Genomic DNA, 22,152 nt, shown 5'->3' with positions numbered 1-22,152 from the left:
AACATGAGTTAATATTAGTTATCACCTTGGGTTTTTGTGAGAATGAGATGCATTCCCAGCACATGCTAAGCTCTCATTAAAAGCTCTATTTTTAATTAATTCTTTCTAAATAATGCCCACCCCATTACTATATTTGATTCCAGCTAGCCTCCCAGCTTTAAGTCTCTTTCCTGCTGCAGTGATTCCTGCAGGCAGTTGCCAAAGAATTATTCTAAAGTACTGCTTTTATCAGTTCCCTGTGTTCTGAAGTCTTTTTTTTTTTTTTTTTTTTTTTAGGTGAATTAAATTACTTCCAAACTCCTCTGCCTGCCTTTGAAAGTTCCCCGTACCCTGGGAGCTTCCCTCCCCACTGCTTGCCACCAAAGCCCTGGGTTCCCTGGGAAAAGTAAAGAGTCTCCTCCATCTGCCCTGTCTCCTAACACAGGCACCTGCTGTCCATACACTGCTTCTGTGATACTGGTTCTTGGGAAAACACGCTCCTTTAAATTCACCTCTTGGTAAATCTTCCCTGAACTACACTGGTCCATATTGATGGCTCCCTCCCCTCTACTTCCTGTGGTCTGCTCCACACAATTTAGCCTTTAATTATATGCTGTCTTCCATGGTCCACTAATTGTTTCCTGCTTCTTAGTTTCATCTTCTCAAACAGGTTGTAAACAACTTGAGGGCAGGGACCACATCGTACACTTTTCTTCTTAATAACCCCAGACATGCACAAGAGTTAGGACCTCATTCATCTTTGCCAAGTAACTGAAGTTAGCCTAACCAGACTGCCAAGGAGGGATCACAGGACTCGTCCATAACTGGTACACACAACCTGAAAGACCTTCAGGTAACCCACACTTGCTACATTTATATTTTCGTTGAACGGAATTCACCTGCTGTCTAAATATTCCCATGCTTTACCAAATTCTCAAAGTATAGATGTAGGAGTTGAGATTCCAAATTCCAAATCCCCGGTGACTTGTTTATAAATAGTGACGAGGGATGAGGAGTCAGACTCCGCTCTCTTTGGGAGCTGCTTTTCTGTCCTGGGAAGTTTATGCAAATGACGCAGGAGTTGGTGGGAGACTTAATTACTCTCCAGTGAAAACCCAGACGGCTTTTTACCATCTGTTTCTTCAAGGAGAGGCAGCCAAGAGACAGTAACCCTCTGTAAAGTTACAATCCCAGAGGTAAAGTACTTTGGGATCCTTGGATGAAAGGGAGCCTACAGGTCCACGACACTATTATTATTGTCATAAATAATGGTGCTTTGTATTTTATCAAAGGAGCTCAGAGTGGCTTGCAAACATTAACTAATTAACTAATTATGCAGCCAGAGAGACTGAGACGCGTCTAAATTCGTTGACTTACCCAAAGTCACATGGAGAGTAGAACCCAGGTCTCCTGACATCCAGTTTGAACAGCCCACGCTGCTTCTCATGATGTATTAAAATTTTTTTTAAGTACGATTTATGATATAAAAATAAACCTTGGGAAAGTAAATGACATCTAACCTTTCAATAACCATCATGTAATAAAACAGCAGAAGTGGGAAAAACATCTTGAAGGAAAGATGTGTGGCTAGAATACTTTAATAAATACACGGCTTTAATCAAAACTTTCCAAAGGGAGCGAGCGACTCTTTACGGAATCTGATATTTAATCATTGCTGTTCTAATGGTTTAAAACAAAGAGGTATAATCCACCAAGTTTTAAACAGAAACTAGTCTAACAAGTTCTATACTTTATTTTGAACTCTATTTCCTTATTTTTTCAGTGTTCTCAAGAAGGTTTTCAACATTTATCAATGTGATGCAAATGTCACATGGAAGATATAAATACTACTCTTCAGATACCTCACATTCTTCCTGATTCAAAGTCATAGTTTAATATTAATGCGATTCAGGAAATTGACAAGGAACAGTGTCTCCAAGGAAACGCGTGGAGGAGGGGGAGGGAGATTTGAACCTGTGATTTGTTTAATAATGAGACACCCTGCTGTTTTGCCACTCTCCACATCACCCGTGAATATGCCAATAGATAAAATGCTCACAGTGTCCTAGAGCAGAGACCCCCATCAGAGAGCCAGCAAATCCTGACCAGATGACACCAGGCCAGTTTCCACTTCAGAAACTCCATGTCACCAATCTTCATATTCCTTTGGTAGTTTTTTATTTCAAAATTGCCCTTCATATAATTGTACGTAGCATTGTATTTCCTAGTATCTGCCCTCATAAAGTTGGTATAAAATGGTACAGTAATCCAACTAATTCTATATCCACCATTAGAAATTTAGGTCACTTTTTCAAAGTTGAGGCATCACACAACAGAATTTTCTAGCAACATCGTTCATCTTCCATTCAAGAAGAAATATTCAGCCTTTTATTTTGACTCACCCATTATGCTCATACTTAGGCCTTTCTCTGGTGCTTACCAGCACAATGCCTGTGTCCTCAGGAAGAGATATTATAAGGAGACAAAATGACAGCCAGTATGACTAAGCCATACTGTTCACCAAAGAAAGACTAGATTAAAGATGAATACGTACAAACTTGAACCTCATTACTACCTATCAGATAGCCAAGAGCAATTGACCTGACTCCTTTGTGCTTATGTTTCCGTTTAAAGAAGAATCAAAACAATACTTTACCAACAGCAAAAAAATGTTAGGCATTTGTGATCCTCACTTATTTTAAGCGCCTGAAAGTCTCTACAAAATGAAGCCTTTATGCAATGACTAAACAAAACAGAAAGAATAATCCTTTTTTTAAAAAAAGAAAAAGAATTCAGATGATTAGTATCAACAGATACTTCACCACCGCTTGACAATTCATCGCTTGACAATTTTCCTCATAGCACACCTTCTCCAGCCAAACACTAGAAAAACCATTTATTTCCGAATGTTTTCAGCCTACCAACATCTCATACATTTAAATCTATAAAAGGGACTGACAGCATCTACTGCTTAAAAGAGTTAAATTTTTTTAAGTAATAACATTCCACTTTGAAAATAAAATTGTTGTTACCATGGGCTTATCTGTGCTAATTCCCACTCCTCCCTGATTAAAAAAAAAAAAAAAGTAACCTATCAGGATTTAAGCATTTCTTCAAACCAAGCAACCTGTTGAACAACTTCTTAATGTGCCTATCAATCATCTGGTGATAAGAAGAGTTTGCATTCATAATAGCTAGTTGCTAAAATAAATATGAGTTACTATACCTAATTCAATCAACAATGGGACCTCAGAGGTCAGCAAAGAAATAATCAAACAATAAGTATGAATAGGTTGTAATTTTTCTGATTAACAAATGTTCTCCTTGTCATATGATGTTAAGAGCTGCTCAAAGCACTCAGGTAAATTTAGAATGTATGTATTTACTTTGGAGGGGTCTGTGTGCACTCTCCCAATCAGAAACCCATGAGCCTATAAGTTTTGCAAACATCAAGTTTTGCTTTCAGAAAACATTTCTCTGTATGGAATTTATGTTTAACAGGTTCCAGGGCCACAATTCATAGAATCTAACAGAGATCAAATAAAATGTGAATGCTGCTTTACCTTAACTACATTCGTACTCAACCCATCCAAGATTATCTTACAAAGCAGCTGATGTCGTTTGGGAGAGAATAGATACATGTATATGTATGGCTGAGTCGCTTTGCTGTGCATCTGAAACTGTCACAACATTGATAATCAGCTATACCCCAATATAAAATAAAAAGTTAAAAAAAAAAAAAGCAGTCGATGTAATAAAACTCGATAATTCCATCTTCTTTTCCTAATTAGAATTATATTTTCCATGCAGGGAAAGGGAGAGATTTGGGTCCTGAGACAGCCATTCCTGCAGCCGCCCTCCCAAATAACCAATGTCAATTAGAGAGTGAAAGGGTCACAGTGAAAAGCTCATCATCCATTGCTCTTATCACAACTTATAATATGACCAAAATGTCAGATCTAGGTTTCTATTGCTTCTGATTCGTCATCGCCACTCCTTCCTTCTCAACCATTTTGAGGGGGATGGCAGCAGTAGCAAATAGAGTTCAGGTGCAAAATTAAACAGTTAGGCTAAAAATCTTGGAAGGGGGGAAGCGCAATGGCTTTTTAATAAAAGCAAAACATTGGGGAGGCAGACGAGAATGCAAACGAAAAGTATCATCAGGTGAGAATAATTTCTTCCTCTAGTTTAGACACATGAGTCCATTGCTACCCCCAAAATCTAAAGTTTTTAAACAGCTGGTTTGTTTGTTTGTTTGTTTTCATAATAATAGATTTTGAGGACTGAATAAAGAGAAAAAAAATCAACGGGATGAGTGGACTGGACAAGTGATTGATTTCATATATTGGTGCTTGAGGCGTCATTATTTGTTCCTGTAGAGAAATCCAGAGGCACAGAGTACCTCGTCTCTCAGCGTCACCAGCTCATTTCAAGCATCTAAGAGTGGTGGGGATTAGGGTCTTAGAAACAGAGAGAACTGAAAAATCTGTCACGTGGCATTTATAAAGGAAGCAACTGACACAAAAAGACTGTTAAATGTCTAGCTATGAAAGCACAAATGTCATTAGACAGTCAGAGTCTTCTCTGGAAACTAGATTTTAATAGGTTTTTGATTGTCACTTTTCTTTTATTTCTTCATTACTCACATCTTGGAGGGATTCGCTTTCAAAAGGATTTGCTTAAACTTCCCCCTCAAAATCCAATTTGCAAATACACCTGCAATTGAATTTTCAATATGTACCATCACAGGTGCTCTCCTTTGTATGCAAAACAGTCCCAGCTCACAAGTCTGCCCATGGCAACCAGGCCACGCTGCAGAGTCCAGGTGACTGATTCCTGCAACACAGAAAGGGGTAGAAAAATTGAGGCCATTATTCATCTCCTTAGGCTGAAAGTCCACTTGGAGTGAATACTGAATTCTAGACCGACCTTCCAATACTCTAAGTATTGGAACTGAACTCTGAATAAGCAGATTGAATTTAGATCTCAATTTTATTGGAAGAAATCTGTCCAGAAAGTGCAGGTACTTTCCTGATCCTTAGAAAAAAATATTATGGGTTTAAATGACTATAGACTATGGAATCCACATTTTGTTTATTCTATTTCACAACAGATCAAAATTATGAACTCTGAGTCTATGCCTATCTACTCAAGGTTTTCATCAATAAACAAATATTTTCTGAATGCCTAGTGGGTGCTTGTCTTGCAGCAGGAGCAGAAAGAAATAAAAAGGAAACACTGACTTCCGTGGAGAGGCCTGAAATTATAAGATATCTATTAATAACTAAATCTGTGTAACACAGATTCAACCTAGTTGTTAAAAATGAAAAGCTACATAAAACAATTTAGGATTCCACTGCAGTAAGAACTTTATATAATCTAGCACCATTGTTTCAATTTTCTTTGAAACAGTTTATTATTTAAATTGTGTTTGAAGTTGTCATTAACTAACTAAATTATAGTATTATAGTAATTTTAAGCATCGGATATCATTCAGGGTAACTTTACTACTGACTATATCGATTTGATTATCAATTTTCAATTAAGCTAACTATTGTGACAGTAGATTATTGTAATATCTTCCCTGGTATCCTTGAAATTTCCTGCAGCACTTCTGATTCATGTGGCTCTTTATTAAAAGGTTAGGACACAGGGCTTCCCTGGTGGCGCAGTGGTTGAGAACCTGCCTGCCAATGCAGGGGACACGGGTTCGCGCCCTGGTCTGGGAGGATCCCACATGCCGCGGAGCAACTAGGCCCGTGAGCCACAACTACTGAGCCTGCGCGTCTGGAGCCTGTGCTCCGCAACAAGAGAGGCCGCGATAGTGAGAGGCCCGCGCACCGCGATGAAGAGTAGCCCCCGCTTGCCGCAACTACAGGAAGCCCTAGCACAGAAACGAAGACCCAACATACCAATCAATCAATAAATAAATCTTTAAAAAAAATAAAAAAAAAAGGTTAGGACACATTTCACCCTTTACTACTCAGTAAAATAATACATTTTGAATGGTTATCTTCCACGATACAGGTTTAAACTATACTGCCTGATATTTTCTAATTGCAGCCATTTCTATGTTTGAATTTTTTTTTTTTTTCTTTCTCAGGCTCCAATTTAATTCCTCTTCCTTTTCCTGCACCTCCCTGCCTTCATATCAATCTGGGGCCCCTTCAATCTGCTTCTTCATTTTTTGCTTCTAGCCAACCCATCCCTAAACATCTTAAAATCTACGGCCACACAGTTGCCATTTTATATCACACCAATAAATTACCTTTGGTCCATAGCACCCAACAAAAGCCTCGTAATTACAGGAAGGGGGGAGATGAGGAGAAGTGTATTCATTTGTCACATCATCCCTAGAGAAAAATATTTATGTTTTTAAAGAAACACAAAAGAAAGTTGGTGAGAACTTTCAATGCAGGGGACACGGGTTCGAGCCCTGGTCCAAAAGATCCCACATGGCGCGGAGCAAGTAAGCCCGTGCGCCACAACTACTGAAGCCGGCGTGCCTAGAGGCCGTGCTCTGCAACGTACAACGAAGAGTAGCCTCTGCTCACCACAACTAGAGAAAGCCCCACGCAGCAACAAAGACCCAACGCAGCCTAAATAAATAAATAAATAAATTTATTAAAAAAAAAAAAAAAAAAACAGAGCAGGAATGGGCTTCCCTGGTGGTTCAGTGGTTAAGAATCCGCCTGCCAACGCAGGGGACACGGGTTTGAGCCCTGGTCCAGGAAGATCCCACATGCCGCGGAGCAACTAAGCCCGTGTGCCACAACTACTGAACCCTGCGTGCCTAGAGCCCGTGCTCCGCAACAAGAGAAGCCACTGCAATGAGAAGCCCGTCGACACAACTAGAGAAAGCCCACGCGCAGCAACGAGGACCCAACGCAGCCAAAAATAAATTAAAAAAAAAAAAGAGAGCAGGAAAGAGGAATGTGGGCTGTAGTATTTTAGCAGATTCTTACATTCACTCCTAGTATCTGCCTCCATTGTTGGACTTATCACTCTCCATTGTGATATGTATCTGTCTATCCCACTAGATTGAGAGCCCTTTGAGGGCAGGAGCTCTGTCTAGTGTCAGCTCAGCCTCCAAGTAGATAACTAATAAACGTTTGGGGAGTGAGTAAATAAATTCCTTTCTGTTGGAAGACACTGAACCATCACTCCTACCCATACCGTTCCACCCACTCCGCTCCTATACAATCCTATCTCCCTTCATTTTCCTGAAGGCAACCATCCAGGTGCCCCCCCACCCCCCCCCCCCACCCCCACCCCCCGTCAGCCTTTCCTCTGGGTCTCCTGTTCTCTCCGCTAGCAATGCTGGGGGCAGGAAGCCTCCCGTAAAGCCTGACTAGGGTTGCTCGCCAGAATTATGCGCATCACTAATCTTGATGTCATTGCCTGTCCTTTGGAGAGCTAAGGCAGTCTTCAAAATGTACATGTCCCACTCAATGACCTTTAAGATTCCTAGCAATTCTAGGACTGCGAGATAAAAGAATTCAGGTCTGTTAGTCTCCTTGGAAATTCCTGCTTGTAATAGATGTAGTAGCAAGTCCCAGGGCCTCCAGATTCCATCTACCTGTTAACCTTGAAAAGCATGAAAGAAAACATAGACTATAAACATAAAATTAAAAGTGCATAGGTAACCCTAAAGAGCAGAGTCAGACCTAGACTGTGGGTCTTTCTTTCCCTCCCCCAGTTGCCACCATATCCTTTTCCCTGGCCCTTTGGCTTACCTGGGAAGAGATTTACACCAAGGGTTTCGACTACCCGTCTGAATGTCAGAATCGCCTGGACATTTCAGATTCAGATTCCTGGGCCTCCTGTGGTCCTCAGCCCCAAGCCACCTCAAATTCTGAGTCAGTGACATTGGAATTGCATCAAGAATGTAGATGTTTAACTAGTTTCCCTGATCATGACATTCAGCCAGATATAGGAACCAGGGAACTAGGGCTAGATTCACTAAAAAAAAACCAAGACTTTACCTCCTCTAGGGACCCACAGCCGGCCAGTGAGAAGGTTTCGAGAGCCTCATTTAACTTTTGGCCACTGAATCGAAGTGGTTTTCAGTAGAGCAGTCAGAAGCTAGTGGAAGAAGATAGGGAGTTGAACTCTGCTGGGAAAAGCTAATGAGCTTTCTTGGTTGAAAGAATATAAATATGATTTGGATTTGGTGAGACAAAGAGGCTTAACAGAGGCTGGAGAAACGACACTATCAAAGTATAAGCATCAGAAAGAGGTTTTTTTATCTGAATGGAGAGGACCAGAGAGGGTTTAAGAACATGAGATCAATAACAGCAGAGCCATTAACTTGAACATGACAACCCTGGAAGGCTTTTTTTTTTTTTTTCCAACAAATGGGTATTGAGCACCCATTTGCCAAGTTCTGTTCAAGGTGCCAGGGGTTCAAGGATCTCCATGCGTGGTCCCTGCCCTGAAGGAGCACGACAAAGTGAGAACCTCTGATATCAGCCACAAGGAATTAACACTCATCCATTGCAATCTCATTTTGCAGAAGAACATGGTAATGGAGCAGATAAGAATTTCTTATTTAGCCTCTGGGATTTTGAGAAAAAGTTTACTAAATGAAAAGTTCACTTCATTTCCCAGTAACATTTTCTTTGGTCAAAGAGGTGAAGTGAAATATTTTCTAATACTACCCCAATTCCCACATGTCTATAATAGCCTCCTGGTCTCCCTGACTCTGGCCTTTCCTATAGCTTTACATACTAACCCATGATTAATCACCCTGGTTCAAAAATGGTCCCTGGCTCCCTGTGCAGAACAAAATAAAACGAATAAAAGAACTGAATCACTTAAACTTACCATCTAGATCCCCAAAGATATAACCTCAATATTCCTTGCTAATATAGCCCCGGTATTCATTCATGCATTCATTCATTCATTTATTCAAGGAGTATTCATTGTACTCTTGCTACTTATTGAGGCTTGAGAATGCAAAAGAGAAAGTAAGACAGCTTTTGCCTTCAAAAAGGTAAAAAATGGAAAAATATCTAAGTAACATAATCATCATAATAAAATAATCATTGGATGATCACACACCAAATGTAGTGGGTCCTTAAAAAGATGAGTCAAGTTTCGGGAGAGGGGATGGAGGAGAATCTGGAAAGGCTTCAAGGAAGGCATTTTTTTAAGAGCTGAAACCAAAGAATGAAAGTAGAATTTTCCAGGAGGATAAGAGAGGAAAAAGCAAAACAGCATGTGTGAAGACCAGGGCAGTGTCAGGGAATGTGGCAGTTCCTCCCAACTTTTAGTTGGGGGTTCAGTACTGCAGGCCATACTGCAAGATGGGGAAACGTAAGGGGGTGTGACCAGGCAGTAGGTTGGAGACACATCATCATGGCTCTAAAGTTTAGATACTTCTGTTGGTGATGGGGAGACACTGGAGAATTTCGTGCAGGGGAACAACATGATCAGATTTAGAAAGATCATCCATCTCCCAGTAATGTGGACAAGATATAGGGACCAAGTGCAAAGAAGGATGAGACAGAGGGAGAGTTAGAGGGAGAACAAAGGGGCAGTAGTTCAAGCTGGAGCTGATGAGGGTTTTCCACATAATTCTAGTCAAACCAAACACCCTCTTGTTCCTCATTTAAAAACCACAATTTCCTGTTGTATGGTTTTGTTCTTATATCCAGGAATGCTGCCATCCCCCAACCCTGCCAATTCCACACGTGCCAATTCGGCCCAAATTATTTCTCTCCCACGGGTTTTCCCTAAAATCCCAAAGGGAAATCTCTCTTCCTGTTCGAATGCCTATAACAATCAATATCACTCTTAAGGCACATAGCACTTTTTCCCTGCGGTATATTTCTTGATACATGTGCAGTGTCTCTTCTGTGACCACAAGCTCACAGAGAAAGGAGCAGAACTTAGGCATCAGACAGCTCTGGTGTAAAGCTCACGCCCATGACTACAAAGCTGATTTATAGGGCTTTAGTTACCCCAAGGAGTTTCAGTTTCCTCATCTATAAAATGGAACAAGTAAGACCTATTTTGCAAGATATTTTTGAAGTGTAAATGAAATAATCAATATAAGGCACCAGCATAGAAGTTGACCCTCAGAAGGCCCTCAATAACTGGTAGTTACTAATACTACGAATAGATTAATCATTTACTTGATGCTGTATCCATGACTGATTTATCTTCAACTCTGCGGCAACACTGTGCACAGCGCTTAGTATGAAGCCAGAATTCAGCCTGTATTTGATGAATAAATAACAATAGCTAACATTTTAAGCCCTGACTAAGTGCTAGGCACTGTTCTAAGGGGTTTATGTGAATTATCTCTTTGCTTCCTCACAATAACCTTTTAAGGCAAATACTGTTATTATCTCTATTTTACACCTGGAAAGGTGTTGCTTCACTTCTTTCAGAGCTCAGCAGCTAACAAAAGGAGAGAATGACTCACGATTCACAAAGAGGTCTTTCTTCTGGGAAAGCTCATCCATTGGTGAGGTAGATATGGCCAATGTCATGCAATTTGAACTGCTAGAGAGAATTCATGTTCCACAAATAATATGACATCATTACTTGAAATTCACTTGAAGAATCTTCCATTGAGTTTCCAGTGTTGAATGGATTAGAAATATAGTCCTTCTGAATTCTGAATAGTTTCGCCTTTCAGTTAGATGGCTGTTATGGGATCAATTGTATCCCTCCAAAATTCATATATTGAATTCCTAACTCTCAGTACCTCAGAAGGGGACTATACCTGGAGACAGGGTCTTTAAAGATGTAATCAAGGTTAACTGAAGTCATTAGGGTGACCCCAAATTCAACATGACTGGTGTCCTTATAAGATTAGGAAAAACACATACACAGAGGGGAGACTTTGTGACTAGAGCAGGCACTGACTGAGAGAAAAACTTGCAATGCATATATCTGAGAAAGGACTTGCATTAGACTATATTAAGACCTCAGCAGGGACTTCCCTGGTGGCACAGTGGATAAGACTCCACGCTCCCAATGCAGGGGGCCTGTTCGATCCCTGGTCAGGGAACTAGATCCCACATGCATGCCGCAACTAAGAGTTCACATGCCACAACAAAGGAGCCCGCCTGCTGCAACTAAGCCCTGATGCAACCTAGTTAGTTAGTTAATTAATTAATTATTTTTAAAAAGACCTCAGCACAATAATAAGAAAAAAAATTATTTTTTTCTTCCAGTTTTATTGAGATACAACTGACATACACCACTGGAACCAACCAAATATCTTTCAACAGGTGAGTGGATAAACAAACCATGCTCTATCCACACAATGGGATACTACTTGGCAATAAAAGGAATGAAATGTTCATACACACAACAGGAATGAATCTCAAAATAATTATATAATATATATATCCAAAATAATTCAAAGAAGCTAGACAAAAATGAGTACATACAGTATGGTTTCATTTATATAAAACTCTTAAACATGCAAAGTAGGGACTTCCCTGGTGGCACAGTGGTTAAGAATCCACCTGCCAATGCAGGCGACACAAGTTCGAGCCTTGGTCCAGGAAGATCCTACATGCTGCGGAGCAACTAAGCCCGTGCACCACAACTACTGAGCCTGCGCTCTAGAGCCTGCAAGCCACAACTACTGAAGCCGTGCACCACAGCTACTGAAGCCCACGTGCCTAGAGCCCGTGCTCCACAACAAGAGAAGCCACTCCAATGAGAAGCCCGCGCACCGCAACAAAGAGTAGCCCTCGCTCGCCGCAACTAGAGAAAGCCTGTGTGCAGCAATGAAGACCCAACGCAGCCAAAAATATAAATAAATAAATAAATTTATGTTTTAAAAAGTGCAAAGTAGATAATACTGACAGAAAGCAGATCTGTGTTTGCCTGGGAGAGGGGAGGGGGCAGGAGTGGCAGAGGAAAGAATGTTAATGGGGCATGAAAAGACTTTAGGGTGATGAATATATTCACTATCTTGATGGTGGAGATGGTTTCACAGGTGTGTATACATATTTATATATATATATAGTAGGTATATATATGTCAACACATCAAATTGTATGCTTTAAATATGTGCAGTTCACTGTATATCAATTACACCTCAATAAAGCTGCTTAAAAAGAATCAATCATAACAAAAGCAAGAGCTACGTGGGCCACTTTATTGGTTGGCTCATTCAGAGAGCAGTTTGGGATCATTCTTTTTTTTGTTGTTGTTGGTTGTTTAGTTTTTATTTCATAACCATAAACTTAACTTTACAATTCAGCTAAACTTGGAGGGGAATAAGGAAAATATGGAACCCAAAGAAGTGCAATGAGAGCACAAAGATTATAGGATATTTCAAGCAGATGGGGATGAAGGGGTGCTCTCCTGAGCTACAGAAGGAATGTTCTGGTGGTTAAGATAAAACACAAGTCAAATTTATTATTAGATTTGTCCACAGTCAGCAATGGTGATCTTCTTGCCGGTCTTGCCATTCCTGGACCCAAAGCGCTCCATGGCTTCCACAATATTCATGCCCTCTTTCACCTTGCCAAAGACCACATGCTTGCCCTCCAACCACTCAGTCTTGGCAGTGCAGATGAAAAACTGGGAACCGTTTGTGTTGGGGCCAGCATTTGCCATGGACAAGATGCCAGGACCCGTATGCTTCAGAAGGAAATTCTCATCACCAAATTTCTCCCCATAGATGGACTTGCCACCAGTGCCATTATGGTGTGTGACGTCACCACCCTGGCACATAAATCCCGGAATTATTCTGTGAAAGCAGGAACCTTTTATAACCAAAGCCTTTCTCCCCAGTGCTCAGAGCACGAAAGTTTTCTGCTGTCTTTGGAACTTTGTCTGCAAACAGCTCGAAGGAGACACGGCCCAAGGGCTCACCGTCGAAGGCGATGTCAAAGAACACGGTAGGGTTGACCATGGTTGGGCAGCGAGGGAGGTTCTGGGGTGGCGGCGTCTGCAAAGCTGCGATCATTCTTTTTTTTTTTTTCTTTAAACAATTTTTTTTTAATTTTTATTTATTTATTTATTTATTTATGGCTTGTGTTGGGTCTTCGTTTCTGTGCGAGGGCTTTCTCTAGTTGCGGCAAGCGGGGGCCACTCTTCATAGCGCTGCGCGGGCCTCTCACTATCGCGGCCTCTCTTGTTGCGGAGCACAGGCTCCAGACGCGCAGGCTCAGTAGTTGTGGCTCACGAGCCCAGTTGCTCCGCGGCACGTGGGATCTTCCCAGACCAGGGCTCGAACCCGTGTCCCCTGCATTGGCAGGCAGATTCTCAACCACTGCGCCACCAGGGAATCCCGCTGGGATCATTCTTAAAGGAGCTTGCGGTAGAGGAGAGATAGAAAGATAGGTTTCTTGCACACACCTTTTTTCAGGAATGTGGGAACAAGACTGTTGGTAAGGAAAGCCCAAGGAATGACACTCCCGTGACCATCCACCAAGACATCCTGAGGACCCTGCTGGGCCTGCCCGTGTGTGGAAAGTGAAGGAGAGTTGAAGGCTGTTGGCTCAACTCCCAAATAGCAAATTAAAATTATTATTTAACCTTTCCACCCCTGACTGTTTACGAAGAGAAGTATTTACTTAATGTTCTTGGGAAGGTCTAAAGTAATGTAATCAAAGTACAGTCCATGTAACTGCCACTGGCCTGTGATAATATCAATAAAAAATACTGAGAATAAACACTCTGAAATTTATACAACCATTTCACAGAGTAATTTGATATCTATCACATCTAATATTAAAAGGTTTGTGGGAATTCCCTGGCGGTCCTGTGGTTAGGACGCCTGTGCTTTCACTGCCGGGGTCGTGGGTTTGACCTCTGGTTGGGGAACTAAGATCCTGCAACCAAATAAATAAATAAATAAATAAAATAAAAAGTTTAGGCTGGTACTTGGTATACATTTATTCTATTTTTCTATTTTTTTTTTATATTTTTTTTTATATTTTTCTATTTTAAATATTTTCTTGAAAATTGTTTCTGAAATTAATGTCTCATTTCTCTTATTTTTATTATATTTTTAAAAATGTCAGTCCATAATAGATTGGAAATTTTACTTTTTATTTACTTATTTATTTTTGGCCACACAGCTCGGTTTGTGGGATCTTAGTTCCCTGACTAGGAACTGAACCCAGGTCCCAGCAGTGAAAGCGCCAAGTCGTAACCGCTGGACTGCCAGGGAATTCCCAAGATTGGAAATTTTTAAAACTGTCCTTCATCACACATAATTTGAAAAGCGTTGGTTTCAAGTCAGTCTCCTCTTTTCTGCTTCTAGAGAGTCTGACTCCCAGAATGTACTCATGGAGAGAAAAAAGTTAAAAACACTTTTGTGGGACTACGTTAATTATGTCATGAAAAATATTTAATGACATGGAAAAATTATCATGACATAGGTAGAAAACAAAGCAGGCTACAGATGAAAATGTACAGTGTAACCCTTAACTTTGCAAAATGGATTTATGAATGGCCGGTAGTTACCTCTGACTGGTGTCTAGCATGGATACCAGGTTATAGATGAAGAATAAATGGTAGAACCATAGGAATCTTTATTTTCTTTTTTCAGCTTAACCATATTTCTACAATCAAGTCATATTTTGTAATGTAAATTACCTTTATTCTTTGGAAGGTTATAGGCTTATTTTAAGGAAGAATTAAGACCGTGTTTTGTTTTTTGCTTGTATTGTTCCATTTAGTTTAGATTTTAAGATAATAATTAACTTTTCTATAAAGGAAAGAAATAATCCTTGTTTAAAAATCAAGTTTAAGTTGTTTTAATTCCATGGAATATTTTCATATTTTTTACAAATAAAATACCTGAAAAATTTGCATGTGAACTTCCACTTCTGGATCATAAATAGTGTTCACTGTACACAGGCAAATTCTAAATAATTAAGTAGTATTGAATAATGAAAACAATAGAGAGAGGGTCTAGACTTATGTGTGACAATGCTATCAGCCAAATTTCCATAACAACTAACATTTTACTGTGGGCTGTGTGCCCGTGATTTGAACATAACATTTATGTCTACAATAAAACTCTTCAATTGTTTCTTTCTGCAAAAAAAAAAAAAAAAAAAAAAGGCTGGGGGAAAGAAAACATCTAATTTTAATGTAACACTAAATCCAAAGGCAGTACAGCTGTTTGGTTTTGGTTGTTTAACTCAGCTGTTTTATTCTGAGAAAAGCACAGCTGCCTTTTGATGTCGTCTGCTATTCAAGAGTGTTCTTTAGTGGGGGGTGGAATGTATGAGGAGAGCTCAGAGACCACTGGCCGGTTCAGCTTCCGCTCTTGCTACATTGTCATTTCTTGGTGTCGCTCTTCACGTTTCAACATTGGCTAATGCAAGTTCCTTCCCTTGTACACTGCCTTTCCCTCCAGAATTCTGCAGTACTGTTGGTGGAAGGGTAAATATTCTTTTTTTTTTTTGAAGGACAATTTTTGAGAACCTATTCAGATCTTAAATGACATATCTGGATGATATTAAGAAATTATTCATTTTTGAGGTACAAAGATGGTGTTGTGGTTATGTTTTTTTAAAAGAATCATCTTGAAGTGACGCATACTGAAATAGTTACAAATGAAATGATACAATGTCTGTGATTTGCTTCAAAATAATCAAGGGGAGGGAAGGCAGGGGAAAAAGTAAATTAAGGGTGGCTGTGAGTTCATAAAGGGGTAGTGGGCGTTCATTCTACCGTTCTAATTTTATATTTGTTTGCAAATCTCCATAATAAAAAGGCTTTAAATAAGGTAACTTAAAACAACATAAATACTTATATTTATGTTATTTTTCCTCTATTTAAATTAAATGACCCCTGGGCTTTCCTGGTGGCGCAGTGGTTAAGAATCTGCCTACCAATGCAGGGGACACAGTTCAAGCCCTGGTCCGGGAAGATCCCACATGCCACGGAGCAACTAAGCCCGTGCACCACAACTACTGAGCCTGAGCTCTAGAGCCCGCAAGCCACAACTACTGAAGCCCGCGCACCTAGGTGCTGTGTTCCACAACAAGAGAAGCCACCGCAATGAGAAGCCCGCGCACTGCAACGAAGAGTAGCCCCCGCTCACCGCAACTACAGAAGGCCCATGCGCAGCAACGAAGACCCAACGCAGCCAAAAATAAATAAATTAATTAATTAAAAAATAAATAAATCAAATAAATCAAATGACCCCTCAGTTCCACATCTAGAGATCTATCCTACAGAAACTCATCCACAGGCACACATTTATGTAGAAAGATGTTTTCTTTAACATTGTTTAGAATAACAAATAATTGGAAACCATATTGACGTTCCACAACGGGGGAATGGTTAAAATTCACTGTAATTCATTCCACTGTCTATTTTGATAACCAACACCCCCCACTTAGAGTTAGTTACTATAGGATAATGTTAATAAAAGTCAGAAGATATTGCTTTATAAGGACCCTGAGTGACACTTCAAGGAGGAAATCTCACACTGGATGGAAGTCTGGCAGTTCGCGAGTGATTTGCCACTCAGCACGATGCCAAGCCCCTACAAGGGGAGTGAATTGTCTCCTCGGAGATCTCATGGAGAACTATGCCAGCAATCCTGGTGACTCAGAGCAGGAGAGGGCTGACAAACCCAGGGTGATGTCACCACTTCCTGCCTCAGGAAGTCTCTGGGAGGCGGGGGAGAGGCCTGTGTCAGGTAGACAAGATCAAAGGCCTGGGAACATCCCCACTTTCCTTTCTTCTTGTCTTCCCTTTAGGTATAATCTCAAGGAATGTACTTGTCGTTCTGCTTCGACAGTGGCTTGTATTATTTGGCTTGGATAGTTTTCTCAAGTCAGTGGACAAAACACTCCCTAAAGGCCCATCCAAGCTGTGGGGTCTGTTCCTATACATGGCAGCTCTGATCCTCCACTATTCCTCAAGACACAGTCAGAATCTGCGCTTCTCTCTAAGCAGATTAATCCACTTGCTTTATCTTATCAGGACTCACCTACTACTCTTGACAGGCCCAGGCATGCTGCACCCTGGAGCGACTCCTGCCCCAAAGGGAGACTGGGAAGCCCTCTAGATGAACTGAAGTTACCTCAAGTCCAGTTTCCCTAATTCCTTGACTCTGATGGGCTGCCCTAGACTTAACATGAGTCTCGTGACTCTTGAGATGGGTTTGTTATTTCAGAGTCAAGGAGTTGAAGTCAGAACACCCAGCTCTGTCTCTTACCAGCTATGTTTCCATGAAGAAAAATAAACCACTTACTCTTCCTGAGCATTATTTTCCTCATCTATAAGATTGGTGTAATAATAAGCCCATTATAGGATTATAGTAAGGTAGGTAATGCGTGTAAAAAAAGACCCAGGACAGAACCCTGGCACACAGTGTGCGTTGGTTATATCTGATACACTGCCTGGTTTTCATCACACTCTTTGGCTGTGACCCACCAGACTTATAAGATTAGGCCTGATCACCTGACACCAGGTTCATCTGGACCACCCCTTTCCAAAAATTGACCCCTCCCTGTTTCAACAATACTCCGTTTTCCTGGTCACTGTTTTATCGTGTTCTCTTTGACTCTCTGTTGCCTATAATCATGGCATGGTGGCCGCACCTCATAAAGTACTCATAGAGATGTAGTTATGGAAAACAAACAGTTGCTTTTTCAAAAAAGGAAGGCAATATCACTTTCCTCTTGGTTAGTTCTCTGTCCAGGGAGACCTGAGGCAAAGATGCTGGCTGCCCAAGTGGACACCAAGGGGGGAAAGTGGCGGGGCGTGGTGGTGGGATGAATTGGGAGATTGGGATTGACATATATACACTAATATGCATAAAATAGATAACTAATAAGAACCTGCTGTATAAAAAAATAAATAAAATTCTAATATTCAAAAAAAAAAGAAATTAATGTACTGAAGCAGCCTAAATGTCCATTGACAGATGAATGTATGAAGACAATGTGGTATATCTATATCTATATCTATATCTATATAGAGATATATATAGATATAGATATAGATATAGATATAGATATATACATACACACACACACACACACACACAATGGAATATTACTCAGCCATATAAAAGAATGAAATAACGCTTTTTGCAGCAACATGGATGGGCCTAGAGATTATCACACTAAATTAAGTAAGCCAGACAAATATCATATGATATCACTTATATGTGGAATCTAAAAAAAATGATACAAATGAACCTATGTACAAAACTCACAGACCTATAAAACAAACTTACGGTTACCAAAGGGGGAAAGGGGGGGGAGGGATAAATTGGTAATTTGGGATTAACAGATACACACCACTGTATGTAAAATAGATAAACAACAAGGACCTACTGTATGGCACAGGGGACTATATTCAATATCTTGTAATGACCTAAAATGGAAAAGAATCTGAAAAAGAATATATATAGATAGATCTATACATATATCTATCTATACATCTATATCTATCTATATATAACTGAATCACTTTGCTATGTACCTGAAACATTGTAAATCAACTATAGTTTGGAAATTCCCTGGCGATCCAGTGGTTAGGACTCAGTGCTTTCACTGCTGGGGCCCAGGTTCAATCCCTGGTCAGGGAACTAAGATCCTGCAAACTGCGCAGAGTAGCAAAAAAACAAAATTAAAAAACTATAATTCAATTAAAAAAAAAAAGAAATTAATGTACTCAGCAAGGCAAGTTCATTTAAGTCTCAAATATTTCAGACGTAGCCTTGAATCTTATTATGTAGTAATAGACTTTTTCAAGACAGTTGCGACTGTAACACAGAACAATAGCTTTTTAATAATTTCTGGTGAGAATTCATGACCACTTTTACTCAGATTTAAATCACCCTAATTTTCTTGGTCTAATGTACCTAAGATTTCTTCCATCTTTATGAGGTATTTTTACAGATTCTTTGATTTAGTCAACGTGTATTTATTGAGCATTGACTTTGTCCCAATTAATTCAGAAATGGAAAAAATGATTTTTCCCTGTGCTGTTTTTTTCAAGATAACAGTATCTTCTTGTACATCTCTGTACTTTGCAAACCATACACCCCAGTATTAGTACCTCAATGCAAATTACTTTCAACCATTTTGTATAATAAAGAACCTCCAAATATTATTATACCTACCTCCTTCTAAACCTACACTTCTTCAGTTTTCTTTTGTCTTTTGTGCAGACCTTCATGTGAGAAACTGAGCCTCCTCTCATCAAACTACCAAAGGTGGGCTCGATGCCAGGGGAGGGACAGAGTCAACCATTCAGAATTATCCGGCAGTTTCCAAAGGAACAATGGCGCACACATTTCGTGCTTTCTTGTGTGCTTACTGTCCTCCTTACCTCCCCTTCCTCCTTCTGCCCCCGTGAATTTTTATCAAATTAAATGCTAAATTGTTTAAAAGTTAAATACTTCTACAAGGCTTTTTTAATGAAAAATCAATAATCCCACCTTCCCTCTTTCCGCCATTACCCCATCCCTAGACACACCCACATTCAACTATTTCAGCCCAGTACTCAATGTTCTCCTCCCTACTTCTACATAACACGTTTGCTTTGCCATCTCTTCAGTTGCACAACTTTTTCTTTTACATGAAATCAATAATTGTGTGTGTGTGTGTGTGTAAGTTTCTGTTCGTTTGGTTTTCTATACACAGATCTCTAATTAAACCCCCCAAATCTTCGCCAGATGTCTAAATCAGGGGTCAGCAAACTCTTTCTATAAAAGAGATAGACGGTAAATATTTTAGGTTTTCTGGTTCACATACAGTGTGCTACATTTTTTTGATCCAACCCTTTAAAAATGTAAAAAACCCTTTGTAGGGACTTCCCTGGTGGTCCAGTGCATAAGACTCTGCGCTCCCAGTGAAGGGGGCCCAGGTTTGGTCCCTGGTCAGGGAACTAGATCCCGCATGCATGCTGCAACTAAGAGTCCACATGCTTCAACTAAGAAGTCTGCATGACGCAACTAAGACCCGGCACAGACAAAATAAATAATAATTAAAAAAAAAAAAAAGAAAGAAAGAAAACCTCTGTAGCTCACAGGCAGGAAAAAAATTACGCCTTAGGTTGGATTTGGACTTCAGGCTGTGGTTTGTCAACCTCTGGTCTAAATCTCCTTGAAAGACTTTCAGATGTATCCAATATTCCATCAATTTCATATCTTGGAGAAGAATCTTCCAGAGATTTTTAATTGATTCCAGTCCCGCCTGGTTACCTGTTCTCTCACCTTATCCAGAGGATCCCCTTCACTTCTCATCTGCACAGGGTCCCATGCACAGATAATTTTCAGTATTCCATATCTTTCTCTTTCTTTGTTTACTCCCTCATTTTGGTGAAGTGTAGACTTCAGCAGCTTTCTGCAAGGTAAAAGAGTAAAAAAATTGAGACCTTGCATGTCCAAAAAATATCTTATTCTTCCCTTGTACTTGACTGATAGTATGGCTGGTTATAAAATTCTAGATTAAAAATCATTTTACTTCAGAATTCAAAAGGCATTTCTCCACTATCTTCTAGATTCCAATGTCACCGATGAAAAGTCTGAAGCATTTCAGCTTCCTTTATATATGACTTATTTTCTCTCAGGAAGTTTTAGGAACTTATTTTTGGTCCCAGGCTTTGAAAGTTCATACAGATGTATATCTATTCACACTGGTGTGTTAGGACATCAAAGCCTTTTACTCTTGAAATTCATGTCTTTTGATTTTAAGGAATTTTCCTGAATTATTTTCTTAATGTCTCTCCCTACCCCCAGTTTTTCTAGTCTCTCTTTCTGGGACTTATTGTTAGATGATAGAACTCTACTTATCTTCTTTTAGACTGGAACTCTATCTTTTTTGCATTTTTCTGTTTACCTTTGATTCCTTCATTTCTGCTCTCATATTTTGAATTTTAATTTTTTGCTCTGCATGTTCAAAGCATCCTGTTTGTTTCATAGTTGTGGTATCTTTTGTATATCTCTGAGGCTATTAATAACAGTTTTGTTTTGTTTTTATATTTGACCTATCTCACGTAGTTTTTTCTTCTCCAGGTTGCTCTTCTTTGTTTTATCTCTTTCATGTTAAATCGTTTCCACAGATATCTGGTAATTCTTGGTTGTTTATTAATATTTAATAGTGAGGGACCAACAATTGGAAGCTCTGAGTATATGCGTGAGGCTAACCATCTGTGGGTTTCTCTGTGAGTGATCTGGCTGGGCCATATCATTGGAGAACTCGGGATTTTCAGTACATTTAGATCTTTCCTCTTGGGCTGGTCCATTCTGAAGAATTTTCCAGCCTCCTGCCTGGAGGATAAAGGCTTGGTTCCAGCATTCTGGGAACCAAATAAAGAAGAGAAGAGGAACTGGTTCAACAACCAACATGCACATTTATTGAATTCTCCTATTTTCTGTTTGGCACTCCTCCCCACAACTGGGCCTGTAGTCTACTAATTTAGAGACCCTCTGTCTTTACCTTCTCCAGAGAATAAGCAGATAAACCTCCATTCTTCTGCTGGGGAGGGCACTAGCTTGTTATGCCCTGTTCATGGTGTTGATGATGGAGTGGGTGGCGGCTTGGGGGAGGTTGCGGGATTGGCGGGGGAGGGGGGAGGGGGGAGGGGGGGTGGACTAGGTAATTAGCAACTTCTTAGACAAACTGTTAACAATTGTATTTTGGCTCTACTTTTAGAAGTCCTTGAGTCTACAAATTCCTGAGATCTTTTGGGATTTTCGTGGGGATTAGAATTAGGTTTGTTCCTAGTTTTCTCCACGACTACTTTCAGATTTAGCTTTTTTTCAGTTCTGCTCAGCTTGTTGCTTCTTCTCTCTAGCTTTTCCCGGTTCCCACAAGCTTGTTGGTACTTCTGTTTTCCTTTTCGCCTCATAGCTTTATGCCTTGAAGGAAAAAGGCTCTTCATTTTAGTGGGGCTTTAGGAGGCTGCAAAATTAGAGGCATGTAATCTACCATTTTTTCCCTAGACGTCTGTATGAGCTTCTTAGTTTTCCATTCAATTCCTTTCATATATATATCATCATTCAAATGTCTTTGGTTGCCAAATAGCATTAAGCTTTTACATTCATGTTCAAGAATATTACCATTTCTATATCCCCAAATGCTTTCATGGGGGTGGGAAGCACTGAGAGTGACAGGTGAAATAAAGATTGCTGGTTTACAAAGAAAAAGGGAAATTCTGAGTTTTCATGTAGCAAACTCTTCTAATCACACATAGCTCTCATGTGATTTA

The 22,152-nt window shown here is 40.0% G+C and overlaps 1 long non-coding RNA gene and 1 pseudogene across 2 annotated transcripts; both read right to left on the bottom strand.

Annotated features, from left to right (window-relative positions):
• Positions 1 to 223: 223 nt before the first annotated feature.
• On the bottom strand, positions 224 to 21,497 carry LOC309615925. Its single transcript, XR_014237141.1, has 3 exons — positions 21,381 to 21,497; positions 20,156 to 20,285; positions 224 to 4,815 (listed from the first exon to the last, which is right to left on the bottom strand). It is a non-coding gene; the product is annotated as an uncharacterized lncRNA (long non-coding RNA).
• On the bottom strand, positions 12,344 to 13,225 carry LOC309615918 (peptidyl-prolyl cis-trans isomerase A pseudogene; annotated as a pseudogene). Its single transcript has one exon. The product of its transcript is annotated as a peptidyl-prolyl cis-trans isomerase A pseudogene (transcript).
• Positions 21,498 to 22,152: the final 655 nt, after the last annotated feature.

This window comes from Balaenoptera borealis (assembly GCF_965194805.1).
Source record: "Balaenoptera borealis genome assembly, chromosome: 18".
Lineage (NCBI taxonomy): Eukaryota > Metazoa > Chordata > Mammalia > Artiodactyla > Balaenopteridae > Balaenoptera > Balaenoptera borealis.
Note: the sequence above shows the minus strand (reverse complement) of the source record. Positions and strands in the feature narration are given on the sequence as shown.